At 48.7% G+C, this 16867-nt stretch overlaps 2 non-coding genes and 3 pseudogenes across 2 annotated transcripts; all 5 read right to left on the reverse strand.

The window, feature by feature from the left end:
• Positions 1–3934: 3934 nt before the first annotated feature.
• LOC130313899 (U2 spliceosomal RNA) lies at positions 3935–4125 on the reverse strand. The gene has a single exon (XR_008861741.1). It is a non-coding gene; the product is annotated as a U2 spliceosomal RNA (small nuclear RNA).
• Positions 4126–6220: 2095 nt separating this feature from the next.
• LOC130313903 (U2 spliceosomal RNA) lies at positions 6221–6390 on the reverse strand (annotated as a pseudogene).
• A 2103-nt stretch (positions 6391–8493) lies between these two features.
• On the reverse strand, positions 8494–8648 carry LOC130313909 (U2 spliceosomal RNA; annotated as a pseudogene).
• Positions 8649–14176: 5528 nt separating this feature from the next.
• LOC130313912 (U2 spliceosomal RNA) lies at positions 14177–14255 on the reverse strand (annotated as a pseudogene).
• Positions 14256–16339: 2084 nt separating this feature from the next.
• On the reverse strand, positions 16340–16530 carry LOC130313900 (U2 spliceosomal RNA). Its single transcript, XR_008861742.1, has one exon. It is a non-coding gene; the product is annotated as a U2 spliceosomal RNA (small nuclear RNA).
• Between the last annotated feature and the right edge of the window lie 337 nt (positions 16531–16867).

Here is a 16867-nt window from a genome sequence, read left to right on the forward strand (position 1 = left end):
TTTAGCTTCTAGAGCATTTTTACAACTGTTACGCCTAGCGCTCCGGGTCCCCGCTCCTCCCCGGAGCGCTCACGGCGTCTTTCTCCCTGCAGCGCTCCGGTCGGTCCCGCTGACCGGGAGCGCCGCACTGTCATGGCCGTTGGGGATGCGATTCGCACAGCGGGACGCGCCCGCTCGCGAATCGCATCCCAGGTCACTTACCCGTCCCGGTCCCCTGCTGTCATGTGCTGGCGCGCGCGGCTCCGCTCTCTAGGGCGCGCGCGCGCCAGCTCTCTGAGACTTAAAGGGCCAGTGCACCAATGATTGGTGCCTGGCCCAATTAGCTTAATTGGTTCCCACCTGTTCCCTGGCTATATCTAGTCTCCTCCCTTGCACTCCCTTGCCGGATCTTGTTGCCTTGTGCCAGTGAAAGCGTTTAGTGTGTCCAAAGCCTGTGTACCTGAACTTCTGCTACCCATCCTGACTACGAACCTTGCCGCCTGCCCCCGACCTTCTGCTACGTCTGACCTTGCCTCTGCCTAGTCCTTCTGTCCCACGCCTTCTCAGCAGTCAGCGAGGTAGAGCCGTTGCTAGTGGATACGACCTGGTTGCTACTGCCGCAGCAAGACCATCCCGCTTTGCGGCGGGCTCTGGTGAAAACCAGTAGCCTCTTAGAACCGGTCCACTAGCACGGTCCCCCGCCTATCCCTCGCTGACACAGAGGATCCACTACCTGCCAGCCGGAATCGTGACAGTAGATCCGGCCATGGATCCCGCTGAGGTGCCGCTGCCAAGTCTCGCTGACCTTACCACGGTGGTCGCTCAGCAATCGCAGCAGATTGCCCAACAAGGACAGCAGCTGTCGCAGTTGACCGCCACGTTACAGCAACTTCTGCCTCTGCTACAGCAGCCAACCATCTCCTCCGCCAGCTCCTGCACCTCCTCCGCAGCGAGTGGCCGCTCCTAGCCTCCGCTTGTCCCTGCCGGACAAATTTGATGGGGACTCCAGACTCTGCCGTGGATTTTTGTCTCAGTGTTCCCTGCATATGGAGATGATGTCGGACTTGTTTCCTTCAGAACGGTCTAAGGTGGCGTTCGTAGTAAGCCTTCTCTCAGGAAAGGCCTTGTCTTGGGCCACACCGCTCTGGGACCGCAATGATCCTGCCACAGCCACAGTCCAGGCCTTCTTCACTGAACTCCGGAGTGTCTTCGAGGAACCAGCCCGAGCTTCTTCTGCCGAGACGGCCCTGTTGAACCTGGTCCAGGGTAATTCTTCCGTTGGCGAGTATGCCGTACAATTCCGTACTCTTGCTTCAGAACTATCCTGGAATAACGAGGCTCTCTGCGCGACCTTTAAAAAAGGCCTATCCAGTCGCATCAAGGATGTGCTGGCCGCACGAGAGATTCCTGCCAATCTGCAAGAACTCATCCATCTAGCTACCCGCATTGACATGCGTTTTTCTGAGCGACACCAAGAGCTCCGCCAGGAAAAAGACTTAGATCTCTGGGCACCTCTCCCACAGTATCCGTTGCAATCTACGCCTGGGCCTCCCGCCGAGGAGGCCATGCAAGTGGATAAGTCTCGCCTGACCCAGGAAGAGAGGAATCGCCGCAGGGAAGAAAATCTCTGTCTTTACTGTGCCAGTACCGAGCATTTCTTGGTGGATTGCCCTATCCGCCCTCCACGCCTGGGAAACGCACGCACGCACCCAGCTCACGTGGGTGTGGCGTCTCTTGGTTCCAAGTCTGCTCCTCCACGTCTCACGGTACCCGTGCGGATTTCTTCTTCAGCCAGCTCCTCCCTCTCAGCCGTGGCCTGCTTGGACTCCGGTGCCTCAGGAAATTTTATTTTGGAGTCATTTGTTAATAAATTCAGCATCCCGGTGACCCGTCTCGTCAAGCCGCTCTACATTTCCGCGGTCAACGGAGCCAGATTGGACTGCACCGTGCGTTACCGCACTGAGCCCCTCCTCATGTCTATTGGACCCCACCTTGAGAGGATTGAATTTTTCATTCTCCCCAACTGTACCTCTGAGGTTCTCCTTGGTCTGCCTTGGCTCCGGCTTCATTCCCCCACCATTGATTGGACCACCGGGGAGATCAGGAACTGGGACTCTGCCTGCCACAGGAAGTGCCTCTCCCCCCCCTCCCAGTCCCGTCAGGCAAGCCTCTGTGCCACCCGCCATGGCCCCCGTCCTGGTGTCACACTGCCCCGTGCCAGGTCTCGCCCTCTGCCCTCCCTCCCCATTCCCACTCCTGTTGTACTGCCTGCCGTTGAGGAAACCCTCCATTCTTTCCCCGGTGTCCTCATCCCAGGGGAGGCAGTTACTGGACAAAGAGAAGGGGGAGACCTAAGGGGGGGGGGTACTGTTACGCCTAGCGCTCCGGGTCCCCGCTCCTCCCCGGAGCGCTCACGGCGTCTTTCTCCCCTGCAGCGCTCCGCGTCGGTCCCCGCTGACCGGGAGCGCCGCACTGTCATGGCCGTTGGGGATGCGATTCGCACAGCGGGACGCGCCCCGCTCGCGAATCGCATCCCAGGTCACTTACCGTCCCGGTCCCCTGCTGTCATGTGCTGGCGCGCGCGGCTCCGCTCTCTTAGGGCGCGCGCGCGCCAGCTCTCTGAGACTTAAAGGGCCAGTGCACCAATGATTGGTGCCTGGCCCAATTAGCTTAATTTGGTTCCCCACACCTGTTCCCTGGCTATATCTAGTCCTCCTCCCTTGCACTCCCTTGCCGGATCTTGTTGCCTTGTGCCAGTGAAAGCGTTTAGTGTGTCCAAAGCCTGTGTACCTGAACTTCTGCTACCCATCCTGACTACGAACCTTGCCGCCTGCCCCCGACCTTCTGCTACGTCTGACCTTGCCTCTGCCTAGTCCTTCTGTCCCACGCCTTCTCAGCAGTCAGCGAGGTAGAGCCGTTGCTAGTGGATACGACCTGGTTTGCTACTGCCGCAGCAAGACCATCCCGCTTTGCGGCGGGCTCTGGTGAAAACCAGTAAGCCTCTTAGAACCGGTCCACTAGCACGGTCCCCCGCCTATCCCTCGCTGACACCAGAGGATCCACTACCTGCCAGCCGGAATCGTGACAACAACATTATACATAGGTGCTGAATACATAAAAAGCGACTGTTCAGCGACAGACAAGTCGCATCGCGTGAAAGTAGGCCAGAATGTCAGTCCATGTTGGAGCAGGTTTAGATACAGTCTAAAGCATAGATCTCGAAAGTCTGTGCACAGAATTTAGCAAGGGCCTCGCACACTTCTGATGCATCAGGTAGGTGCACAATAGCATAGCCTAACCCTCTGTACTTTGGTCTATATTGATGCGGGACATAGACAGCCAGCTGATGACCAATCCACTAGTGCAATGGATGGCTGGAAGCATTTGTCTTTGCCTTTGCAATACCACAGAAGCAATGCATGGTCAATGTACAGCAATGACACACCTGTGTGAACAGCCAGGAGACCCCCCCCCCCCCCCCCCCCCCATGTTATGTTACATAGTTACATAGTTAGTACGGTCGAAAAAAGACATATGTCCATCAAGTTCAACCAGGGAATTAAGGGGTAGGGGGGTGTGGCGCGATATTGGGGAAGGGGATGAGATTTTATATTTCTTCATAAGCATTAATCTTATTTTGTCAATTAGGAACATTCAGCACCCACCCGCTATCAAGGCAGCTGCCTATCATGTCATGCCCCTACCTGCACAGGTGTGCTGGCTACTCAAATGATCCAATTAAGGAGGCCATTTAGTCAGCAGCAGCAGAAGTCCTGTGCCTGGACGCTCCAACAGGGGCCAGACACAAGCAGAAGCAGAAGCAGCAGAAGCAGCAGCAGCACCACCTTTTGTTTTTTGGCTGCAGCAGCAGCAAGGCCCACAGGGCTGGCTAAGCTGGCTAGCCAGCAAGCAGGTAGCAATGAAAGTAGGAATCTTTCTTTTTAACCCTGTAAGGGGGTGGTGCACTGTACCCGAAGATACTGCCATATCGGGTCAATGCATAGGGCGACGGAAGCAAGCTTCGAAATCGGCCCCCGTTCTCAAAAATCCATTTAATATATGGTCCCCAGATAGGGGACGTATCAGATATTAAACTGATAAGAACAGATACTACACTTGATCTTAGCCAAAAGGCCGAGAAGCGATAACCGTGAAAGGGGCGGGCCCAACAAGGTCCCCTTCATGGGCACTATCACTGCTTGCTGTCAGGGAGGCTGCCAGACAATTTTCCATGCACACTCTGGGCTGGGGGGCAGTCAACCACCAGTACACACAGCAGAACCTAAACCCATACCATTATTGCTAAGCAGCAAGACAGGGGCCCATTGCACTCCCACGGGGCCTTTTTAAATGCAATCCATAACCCGGATTTGCCAGGAACCCTTCTTACTCCTCCTACTTGCATGTGACACTGGGCTTAGGATCTGCATAGGAAACACACACACAAGCACACACCTACCTTTGTTGCCTGCAGATGCCTCCTTGGCTGTCCCCAAACGGTATCAAACCAACACCCACGGGAAGCTGTAAGCATAGAGGACATGCCTGCACCCCCATTGGACTTACCTGTGTGGGTTAAATCCGGGTTATTTGACAACCTATGGCGGTGATGGTTCTGCTCAGGCAGAGCAGTGCTGATGCTCCTCATAAAGCTGTCGCTGCTGTGAAGGTTCTAGGTGACATCACAAATCCCTATGGTTACATACACAACAAAGCTGGGTTGTTGTTGTTTACACTCTGCAAGGCCTGTGGAAGTGAGTGACATCATAGCACTGTAGTTCTGAGGGTTCAAGATGGATGCAACAATCTCCTGTTGCTTCTATGAAGGCCGTAATAGACGACATCACCAAACAGCTCCATAGTCACATACACAGCAAAGGAGAGATGTTGTTTACACCTAGTGATGTCAGTGGTATTGAGTGACATCACAGCACAGTGCTAAGGCTCCTGGGCCTGGACACAGCAGCGGCTGCAATATCTCAACGGAGAATACGTTTATATCTATGTGTGTGTGTGCGCATATATATATATATATATATATATATATATATATATATATATATATTTCTCCGCCGAAATCACTTTTAAACCCATTTCCACCTTTTTTTCCCTTCTCTTCCTCTTACTTTTTTTTCACGTTTTTTTACGTTTTTCTCCTTTTCGCCTCTTTTCTGGGCGTATTATTCTTCTTTTTCTTCTTTTTTTTCGTCTAATGCATACCCCATCAGTGCAGCAATGCTTATTCAATACCGCCAGCAGATGGAGACACTGGGGGATAATTTTCTAAGGATTTAGACTGATTTTTCCTGTCTGAATTTGTCGCACAGAAAGTTGCAGGCCAAATATGTGTGACATTTCTGCGACTTTAGCTTCTAGAGCATTTTTACAACATTATACATAGGTGCTGAATACATAAAAAGCGACTGTTCAGCGACAGACAAGTCGCATCGGCTGAAAGTAGGCCAGAATGTCAGTCCATGTTGGAGCAGGTTTAGATACAGTCTAAAGCATAGATCTCAAAGTCTGTGCACAGAATTTAGCAAGGGCCTCGCACCTTCTGATGCATCAGGTAGGTGCACAATAGCATAGCCTAACCCTCTGTACTTTGGTCTATATTGATGCGGGACATAGACAGCCAGCTGATGACCAATCCATTAGTGCAATGGATGGCTGGAAGCATTTGTCTTTGCCTTTGCAATACCACAGAAGCAATGCATGGTCAATGTACAGCAATGACACACCTGTGTGAACAGCCAGGAGACCCCCCCCCCCCCCCCCATGTTATGTTACATAGTTACATAGTTAGTACGGTCGAAAAAAGACATATGTCCATCAAGTTCAACCAGGGAAATAAGGGGTAGGGGTGTGGCGCGATATTGGGGAAGGGATGAGATTTTATATTTCTTCATAAGCATTAATCTTATTTTGTCAATTAGGAACATTCAGCACCCACCCGCTATCAAGGCAGCTGCCTATCATGTCATGCCCTACCTGCACAGGTGTGCTGGCTACTCAAATGATCCAATTAAGGAGGCCATTTAGTCAGCAGCAGCAGAAGTCCTGTGCCTGGACGCTCCAACAGGGGCCAGACACAAGCAGAAGCAGAAGCAGCAGAAGCAGCAGCAGCACCACCTTTTGTTTTTTGGCTGCAGCAGCAGCAAGGCCCACAGGGCTGGCTAGCTGGCTAGCCAGCAAGCAGGTAGCAATGAAAGTAGGAATCTTTCTTTTTAACCCTGTAAGGGGGTGGTGCACTGTACCCGAAGATACTGCCATATCGGGTCAATGCATAGGGCGACGGAAGCAAGCTTCGAAATCGGCCCCCGTTCTCAAAAATCCATTTAATATATGGTCCCCAGATAGGGGACGTATCAGATACTACACTTGATCTTAGCCAAAAGGCCGAGAAGCGATAACCGTGAAAGGGGCGGGCCCAACAAGGTCCCCCTTCATGGGCACTATCACTGCTTGCTGTCAGGGAGGCTGCCAGACAATTTTCCATGCACACTCTGGGCTGGGGGGCAGTCAACCACCAGTACACACAGCAGAACCTAAACCCATACCATTATTGCTAAGCAGCAAGACAGGGGCCCATTGCACTCCCACGGGGCCTTTTTAAATGCAATCCATAACCCGGATTTGCCAGGAACCCTTCTTACTCCTCCTACTTGCATGTGACACTGGGCTTAGGATCTGCATAGGAAACACACACACAAGCACACACCTACCTTTGTTGCCTGCAGATGCCTCCTTGGCTGTCCCCAAACGGTATCAAACCAACACCCACGGGAAGCTGTAAGCATAGAGGACATGCCTGCACCCCATTGGACTTACCTGTGTGGGTTAAATCCGGGTTATTTGACAACCTATGGCGGTGATGGTTCTGCTCAGGCAGAGCAGTGCTGATGCTCCTCATAAAGCTGTCGCTGCTGTGAAGGTTCTAGGTGACATCACAAATCCCTATGGTTACATACACAACAAAGCTGGGTTGTTGTTGTTTACACTCTGCAAGGCCTGTGGAAGTGAGTGACATCATAGCACTGTAGTTCTGAGGGTTCAAGATGGATGCAACAATCTCCTGTTGCTTCTATGAAGGCCGTAATAGACGACATCACCAAACAGCTCCATAGTCACATACACAGCAAAGGAGAGATGTTGTTTACACCTAGTGATGTCAGTGGTATTGAGTGACATCACAGCACAGTGCTAAGGCTCCTGGGCCTGGACACAGCAGCGGCTGCAATATCTCAACGGAGAATACGTTTATATCTATGTGTGTGTGTGCGCATATATATATATATATATATATATATATATATATATATATATATATATTTCTCCGCCGAAATCACTTTTAAACCCCATTTCCACCTTTTTTTCCCTTCTCTTCCTCTTACTTTTTTTTCACGTTTTTTATACGTTTTTCTCCTTTTCGCCTCTTTTCTGGGCGTATTATTCTTCTTTTTCTCTCTTTTTTTTTCGTCTAATGCATACCCCATCAGTGCAGCAATGCTTATTCAATACCGCCAGCAGATGGAGACACTGGGGGATAATTTTCTAAGGATTTATACTGATTTTTCCTGTCTGAATTTGTCGCACAGAAAGTTGCAGGCCAAATATGTGTGACATTTCTGCGACTTTAGCTTCTAGAGCATTTTTACAACATTATACATAGGTGCTGAATACATAAAAAGCGACTGTTCAGCGACAGACAAGTCGCATTCGGCTGAAAGTAGGCCAGAATGTCAGTCCATGTTGGAGCAGGTTTAGATACAGTCTAAAGCATAGATCTCAAAGTCTGTGCACAGAATTTAGCAAGGGCCTCGCACCTTCTGATGCATCAGGTAGGTGCACAATAGCATAGCCTAACCCTCTGTACTTTGGTCTATATTGATGCGGGACATAGACAGCCAGCTGATGACCAATCCATTAGTGCAATGGATGGCTGGAAGCATTTGTCTTTGCCTTTGCAATACCACAGAAGCAATGCATGGTCAATGTACAGCAATGACACACCTGTGTGAACAGCCAGGAGACCCCCCCCCCCCCATGTTATGTTACATAGTTACATAGTTAGTACGGTCCGAAAAAAAGACATATGTCCATCAAGTTCAACCAGGGAATTAAGGGGTAGGGGTGTGGCGCGATATTGGGGAAGGGATGAGATTTTATATTTCTTCATAAGCATTAATCTTATTTTGTCAATTAGGAACATTCAGCACCCACCGCCCTATCAAGGCAGCTGCCTATCATGTCATGCCCTACCTGCACAGGTGTGCTGGCTACTCAAATGATCCAATTAAGGAGGCCATTTAGTCAGCAGCAGCAGAAGTCCTGTGCCTGGACGCTCCAACAGGGGCCAGACACAAGCAGAAGCAGAAGCAGCAGAAGCAGCAGCAGCACCACCTTTTGTTTTTTGGCTGCAGCAGCAGCAAGGCCCACGAGGGCTGGCTAGCTGGCTAGCCAGCAAGCAGGTAGCAATGAAAGTAGGAATCTTTCTTTTTTAACCCTGTAAGGGGGTGGTGCACTGTACCCGGCGACGGAAGCAAGCTTCGAAATCGCCCCCCGTTCTCAAAAATCCATTTAATATATGGTCCCCAGATAGGGGACGTATCAGATATTAAACTGATAAGAACAGATAAGGTTTCAACAAAATTTTATTGAATAAATAAGAAACCATACAAAATTTAAAATGCAAAATAATAAAAGGTTCACAAAAGTTTTAAAGTACAAATAATAAAACCGGTAATAAAAGGAGAAAAAATAAAAATGGCAGGATAAAACATTATACAAATATCATATAAAAACTGATTATACTGTTATTTCGTTCCATAGAGGCAGACACCACATGGATGCTGCCTCGCTGGCCCCCAACTGTTTCTTGTCTCTTAGGTAATAGATGTACATCTCACTCAGGGCCAGCTTTATACAGTTTTTAACATCAATAAAATCATGTTTAAAAAGTAAGATGTTCCTAACTTTCCAGATGGCATTTTTAAAACAATTAATAATCATCCAGCAGATCATCTGCTGTTTAAAATTGGGGCAGTTAAAAAGACCGTAAAAGACACATTCGTGATTAAAATCTTTTAGGCCGCAGGCCCACTTCAAAAGTGGGCCTACCTTCCTCCAAAGCTCCCGTGCAAAAGGGCAGTTCCAAAATATGTGCAGCACCGTTTCGTCCACTCCGCAGCCATCTCTCGGGCACTTGGCTCTCGCCACCAGTCCTCGCCTGTGCTGGAACTCACGAGTAGGGAGGCACTGGTGGACGATTGCCCAGGCAAGATCCCTGTGTACATTCGCCAGAAACTTCCCGTACACGTTCCGCCATACCTTTTTGGATCTTGCCTGTGTGAAATTGGACACTGCCAGGGTAACCTCACTCCGCCTGAGGACCTTTGATACCTTTCTCTGGTCCCCCAGTATGTCAGGCTCCAAATCTTGGAGACCTAGGAGCCTGACTGTCTTTTCCAACACCACATAATGTTTTGGGGGACACAGAAGCACCGGAGCGTTCAGAGGGATGCGCAACCATCTTTTAAAAACCATGCCCGCAGCGTACCTTAAAAAGCAGCTAAAAATGCCATCGGATTTAATAATTTTAAAACAGAAACAGAAATACTTTATGTAAAAGAAAGTAAAAAGGTTAGGAACATCTTTCCCGCCATTATCTTTACTTTTGTACATAAAATCACGCTTTAATTTCTCCATTTTTGAACCCCATAAAAAAGTAAAAACAATTCTAGTTACTTTTTTAATGTATAAAATAGATGGAGGAAATACCATGGCAATGTATAGCATAATAGGGAGTAAAACCATCTTTATTATTAAAATCTTCCCCTCCATGGTAAGGTTTCTAAGATTCCACATTAAAATCTTCTTCTCCATCTTAGCTATAGCTGAATCCCAGTTAGGGCTCCCATCATTGACCTGGTTAAAAACAATACCTAAAACTTTAATTTGATCCTGTTGCATTGTAACTCCTGGGGTGATGGATGAATCCCAGGAGCCAATATAAAAACAGTCACATTTATCTGTGTTTAGCTTAAAACCAGAGACCTCGCAGAAATAGCTGGTGTTCCTCAATGCCCCCCTCATGGATGGAGAGTCCGGGCACAGTATGGTGACATCATCCATGTACCCCAACACCTTTAGATGGGTCCCTCCTCCACCAGGTATCAGTACGCCTCTTACTACCCGGTCTTTTCTGAGGAGGGCCATCAGTGGTTCGATTGCGCAAATAAAAAGGAGTGGGGACAGGGGGCAGCCCTGTTTGACACCTGATAAAAGAGGAACACCGCTGGTTAAAAAGCCATTAACAGAGACTTGACTAAAACAGGATCGGTATAAAAGCATGATTCGGCTTAAAATCGTTTCAGGCACTGCCATCTTTTTAAGAACTAAAAACAGGTATTCATGGGAGACCCTATCAAAGGCTTTTTCAAAGTCTAAGGATAAAATTGCTACAGTTTGATTTCTATCCTTAAAATACCATAAAACATCTCTTAAAATATTTAGGGATTCAGCTATAGACCTTCCAGGTACCCCACAAACCTGATTTGGGTGAATTAATTTATGAATAAAAGGTTTAAAACGGACAGCTAATAACTTGGCTAAAACTTTATAATCGACATTTAAAAGTGTGATGGGGCGCCAATTTTTTAGCATATCCTTTTCACACTTTTTAAAAAGTAATGATACAATCCCCCTCCTCCAGGAAGGGGGAAGTTCATTAACAATAAAAGTTTCTTTATACAATAAAACCATATCATCCTTTAAAATATCCCAAAAAGCTAAATAAAATTCGATGGGTAAACCATCTTCCCCAGGGGCCTTCCCACTAGAAAAACTTTTAAAAACAAATAAAAGTTCATCTAAGTTAAGATCACGGGATAAAACCTCCTGGTCTAAAACATCTAGCTTAAAATCAAGGGAATTAAGAACATGTTCTAAAAAGGATGGATTAAGATCTTTCTTATTAAAAAGAAGCTGGTAGAAGTTAAAAACTGCATCTAACATGCCTTTTGGAGTGGATTCACCCTCAAGGTTTTGGATGATATCCCTCCTATTCATCACTTTTTTAAAAAAGAAACGGGAACATTTCTCGCCCTCCTCCAGGTGCTGCACATGTGAGTTAAAAATGATTTGTTTCCCTTTCTTTTCTATGGCATGTTTTATTTCAGTTTTAAGGTTTAAAATATCATTTTCTACATCCATACCAGCTTCTTTCAATTTAAAAAGTACATTTAAACGCATGTTAAGAACATAAAACCACTGTTTTTCCATTTTTGCCTTCTTCTTACCTGCTTTGATAAAAAAATATCTGATTTTAGATTTGGTGCCCTCCCACCAGTGCAGCATAGGCTCGTGGGGTTTTCTTTGTGATTGCCAGCATTGGTAGGTCCGCACAAACTCCTCTTTTATCTCAGGGTCCTCTAGGAGTGTGGTGTTTAATCTCCAGAGGCCCCTTTTTGCTTTTTGCTCCCCCTCTAGCTCCAGGCCCACCAAGAGGAGCTTTTGATCAGAGAAGATATTCTGCTCGAGCGTGCATTTCAGGGGTTTAAAAGCTCTAGAGGAAAAAATAAAATCGATTCTGGAGCTCACTCTTCCATTGGACCATGTGGCGCCCGGGTCCTCCGGCAAGAGATCCTTCCAGCAATCTTTCAAATTAAAATCATCAATAAAATTTTTAAGCAGGTAAGAAGTGCGGTCTTTACGATTAATATCCCCACCCTGCCGGTGTTCCCCATCACGTATGCAGTTAAAATCACCTCCCACCAGCAGGAGGGAAGACCCAACACAAAACAGTGGTAAAATTTCAAATAGTTCTGCCCGCTCCTGTTTATCAGGAGGGGCATACACATTTAAAACACGAATTAAAAGTCCATTAAAATATAGATGAATTAAAAGAGCTCTGCCAGGCACAATCTCAGTTACTGTATGAATAGAAAAGGACTGGCCTCGGCAGAGCAGCCCAACACCCACAGAACGACAGTCATTTGCACCGGACCATATGGATGGGCCCAGCTTCCAGTCTTCTTTTAAGTCTTTATAGTCCATTTTACTAGGGATTCCACATTCTTGTAGCAGGCAAAGGTCAAAGTCACATGTCTCTAGATAAGAAAATAAAGCAGCCCTGCGATCAGGGCTCTTTAAGGACCTCACATTGAGTGAGGCAATTTTTACAGGGATAGGCATAGTTTATGGAGAGTCCGTGCTTGGAGAATCAAAGTCAATAATAAGCTGCGTACCGTCATCCCCCGCCTGCGGGGTCATCAGCTCCTTGATGTTCTGAGGGTCGGAGCTTGAGATCGATGATGCCCCGACCCTGAGCTCGCTCTCGTCCGAACTACGGCACGCCGCTTTCCTGAATGTCTTCCTCTTCTTCTTCTCTTTGTCTTTTAAATGTCACACTGCTGTCCATATCCTCTGTGTTGCTCTCACTCGATGTAATCTCTGGCCCCCGGCTGATGGATCTGCGTCTTCTTTCATCTTTTGACGACTGGAACTGCTGCACAGGGGCCTGTGAGGCCTCTTTTCCGGAACCTTTGCCGCTACCCTGGGAAGTTTTCATCGCTTGTTCCCCAGCAAGCGTTGCTGAGGACTGTTGCTCCAACTTCCCCATCGATCGACGATGGCCAGTTTTACCCACCGGGTCCACTGCTGGCGGGGCAGCAAACCCTGGTTTGGCGCCACTTGTCTTCTTGGCCCTGTCCTGTATAGGCGGAGTAACAGGACCGGGCTCAGACCTGGCCACCTGGCTCCCCTTCCGGCGGGCTTTCACCGGGGCCTCTTCGTCCGGAGCAGGGCGACCCTGGGCCAAGCCAGTACCTGGCTTATGTTGCAATTTTGGGTCCACCTCTGCCCCCACCGAGGCCCGTCGGCTGCCACCCGCCACAGGTGAGCCCCCTTCAGAAGTTTCGGCGGGCTCTTGAGCCAGGTAGGAAGTCGATCGACGTCTTTCAATTTCCCGGGCAGTAAACTCGATCACCCGCCCGGGCTTCGTGGAATCCCCATGGCCTCCCCCTAGCACTACCACCGGTGGGCCCCCCGATGGAGCACCAGAGGTCTTGGGCCTGGACCCATCAGTACCTGCCATCTGGGGTTTGGGCATCTTAAAAAAGGATGTCTTTTGTCCTGTCCCCTCTTTGGGTGGGCCCAGCCTTGACCCACCCATCATAGTTTTTGCTTTATGGGGACAGGAATTAAAATCGTGATTTTCCTCTCCGCAGAGGTTGCACCTTATCGTGTGGCTACATCTTGAGGCTATGTGACCTTCTTGGCCACACCTATTGCAGCGAATCACACGCTCCGCGCCGCAGGTCTCCTGGGTGTGGCCAAACCTCAAGCAATTTCGGCAATACATAGGCATTTGAGGATAGAACAGGAAGCCCCGAACTCTCCCGATGGCAAAATTTGGGGGCGGATGGCAAAGACCCCCAATACCACCGGGATCCTTACGGAGCTTGACCCAGAACTTCCTCTTGCCGTTCCAGAACCGCACGGAGTTCAAGATTTTGTTTGCGAATCGCACCTCTTCGCAGTATCGCCGAAGAAAAGTGGCTATATCCTCCGTGGTCACATGAGGGCTGTGCATAGCCACCACCAACGGTATATGTTCCTCACCATAGAGGAACTGGAACGAAAGACCGTCGAGTCGATCGTCCCTCTGGTCCGCACCAGACAAGGTTGCATAGATGTTATCGCAACACGCCGTGGCCGTGAAGGTGACGGTATACAGGCCACGGCTTTCCTGGTCATTTAGACACAGGATGTCCTCCCTATTGAGGCGGAAGTAGTCAAGAAGAATCACCTCCGCAATGAAGCGGAGGTTCTTCAACTGACGATGGCTCTCCGACACCTCTATGCGGATGGTATTTCGCATCGACATTTCCCCAGAGGGGAAAGCCCAGGAGAACGGCATCTTCCACACCCAGGGACTAAGCCCCTTCCCCAATAGCAGCAGGGGCTCGGAATCCCGCTATAAAAGCGGAACCCTTACCCAAGGCAGAGGTCGGGGGTACCCTAGGTGCTTCCGAAGCTACAGGTAACGCTCAACGTACCGAAAATGCCTTCTGAGACACAAGGTCCCAGAGACAGGGGGATCGCAACCCGTTGTCTGTGGACTAAGCCCGCTCCCCAATAGCAGCAAGGGGGTGAAGTCCCTCCGTAAGGAGAGACAATCCCCCAAGGCCGAGAAGCAGGGTACCACAGACACCTTCCGACCAGACCAAATGCAGATACTACACTTGATCTTAGCCAAAAGGCCGAGAAGCGATAACCGTGAAAGGGGCGGGCTCAACAAGGTCCCCTTCATGGGCACTATCACTGCTTGCTGTCAGGGAGGCTGCCAGACAATTTTCCATGCACACTCTGGGCTGGGGGGCAGTCAACCACCAGTACACACAGCAGAACCTAAACCCATACCATTATTGCTAAGCAGCAAGACAGGGGCCCATTGCACTCCCACGGGGCCTTTTTAAATGCAATCCATAACCCGGATTTGCCAGGAACCCTTCTTACTCCTCCTACTTGCATGTGACACTGGGCTTAGGATCTGCATAGGAAACACACACACAAGCACACACCTACCTTTGTTGCCTGCAGATGCCTCCTTGGCTGTCCCCAAACGGTATCAAACCAACACCCACGGGAAGCTGTAAGCATAGAGGACATGCCTGCACCCCATTGGACTTACCTGTGTGGGTTAAATCCGGGTTATTTGACAACCTATGGCGGTGATGGTTCTGCTCAGGCAGAGCAGTGCTGATGCTCCTCATAAAGCTGTCGCTGCTGTGAAGGTTCTAGGTGACATCACAAATCCCTATGGTTACATACACAACAAAGCTGGGTTGTTGTTGTTTACACTCTGCAAGGCCTGTGGAAGTGAGTGACATCATAGCACTGTAGTTCTGAGGGTTCAAGATGGATGCAACAATCTCCTGTTGCTTCTATGAAGGCCGTAATAGACGACATCACAAAACAGCTCCATAGTCACATACACAGCAAAGGAGAGATGTTGTTTACACCTAGTGATGTCAGTGGTATTGAGTGACATCACAGCACAGTGCTAAGGCTCCTGGGCCTGGACACAGCAGCGGCTGCAATATCTCAACGGAGAATACGTTTATATCTATGTGTGTGTGTGCGCATATATATATATATATATATATATATATATATATTTCTCCGCCGAAATCACTTTTAAACCCATTTCCACCTTTTTTTCCCTTCTCTTCCTCTTACTTTTTTTTCACGTTTTTTTACGTTTTTCTCCTTTTCGCCTCTTTTCTGGGCGTATTATTCTTCTTTTTCTTCTTTTTTTTCGTCTAATGCATACCCCATCAGTGCAGCAATGCTTATTCAATACCGCCAGCAGATGGAGACACTGGGGAATAATTTTCTAAGGATTTATACTGATTTTTCCTGTCTGAATTTGTCGCACAGAAAGTTGCAGGCCAAATATGTGTGACATTTCTGTGACTTTAGCTTCTAGAGCATTTTTACAACATTATACATAGGTGCTGAATACATAAAAAGCGACTGTTCAGCGACAGACAAGTCGCATCGGCTGAAAGTAGGCCAGAATGTCAGTCCATGTTGGAGCAGGTTTAGATACAGTCTAAAGCATAGATCTCAAAGTCTGTGCACAGAATTTAGCAAGGGCCTCGCACCTTCTGATGCATCAGGTAGGTGCACAATAGCATAGCCTAACCCTCTGTACTTTGGTCTATATTGATGCGGGACATAGACAGCCAGCTGATGACCAATCCATTAGTGCAATGGATGGCTGGAAGCATTTGTCTTTGCCTTTGCAATACCACAGAAGCAATGCATGGTCAATGTACAGCAATGACACACCTGTGTGAACAGCCAGGAGACCCCCCCCCCCCCCCCCCCATGTTATGTTACATAGTTACATAGTTAGTACGGTCGAAAAAAGACATATGTCCATCAAGTTCAACCAGGGAATTAAGGGGTAGGGGTGTGGCGCGATATTGGGGAAGGGATGAGATTTTATATTTCTTCATAAGCATTAATCTTATTTTGTCAATTAGGAACATTCAGCACCCACCCGCTATCAAGGCAGCTGCCTATCATGTCATGCCCTACCTGCACAGGTGTGCTGGCTACTCAAATGATCCAATTAAGGAGGCCATTTAGTCAGCAGCAGCAGAAGTCCTGTGCCTGGACGCTCCAACAGGGGCCAGACACAAGCAGAAGCAGAAGCAGCAGAAGCAGCAGCAGCACCACCTTTTGTTTTTTGGCTGCAGCAGCAGCAAGGCCCACAGGGCTGGCTAGCTGGCTAGCCAGCAAGCAGGTAGCAATGAAAGTAGGAATCTTTCTTTTTAACCCTGTAAGGGGGTGGTGCACTGTACCCGAAGATACTGCCATATCGGGTCAATGCATAGGGCGACGGAAGCAAGCTTCGAAATCGGCCCCCGTTCTCAAAAATCCATTTAATATATGGTCCCCAGATAGGGGACGTATCAGATATTAAACTGATAAGAACAGATACTACACTTGATCTTAGCCAAAAGGCCGAGAAGCGATAACCGTGAAAGGGGCGGGCCCAACAAGGTCCCCTTCATGGGCACTATCACTGCTTGCTGTCAGGGAGGCTGCCAGACAATTTTCCATGCACACTCTGGGCTGGGGGGCAGTCAACCACCAGTACACACAGCAGAACCTAAACCCATACCATTATTGCTAAGCAGCAAGACAGGGGCCCATTGCACTCCCACGGGGCCTTTTTAAATGCAATCCATAACCCGGATTTGCCAGGAACCCTTCTTACTCCTCCTACTTGCATGTGACACTGGGCTTAGGATCTGCATAGGAAACACACACACAAGCACACACCTACCTTTGTTGCCTGCAGATGCCTCCT

This window comes from Hyla sarda, unplaced genomic scaffold (assembly GCF_029499605.1).
Source record: "Hyla sarda isolate aHylSar1 unplaced genomic scaffold, aHylSar1.hap1 scaffold_1789, whole genome shotgun sequence".
NCBI classification, from domain to species: Eukaryota; Metazoa; Chordata; class Amphibia; order Anura; family Hylidae; genus Hyla; species Hyla sarda.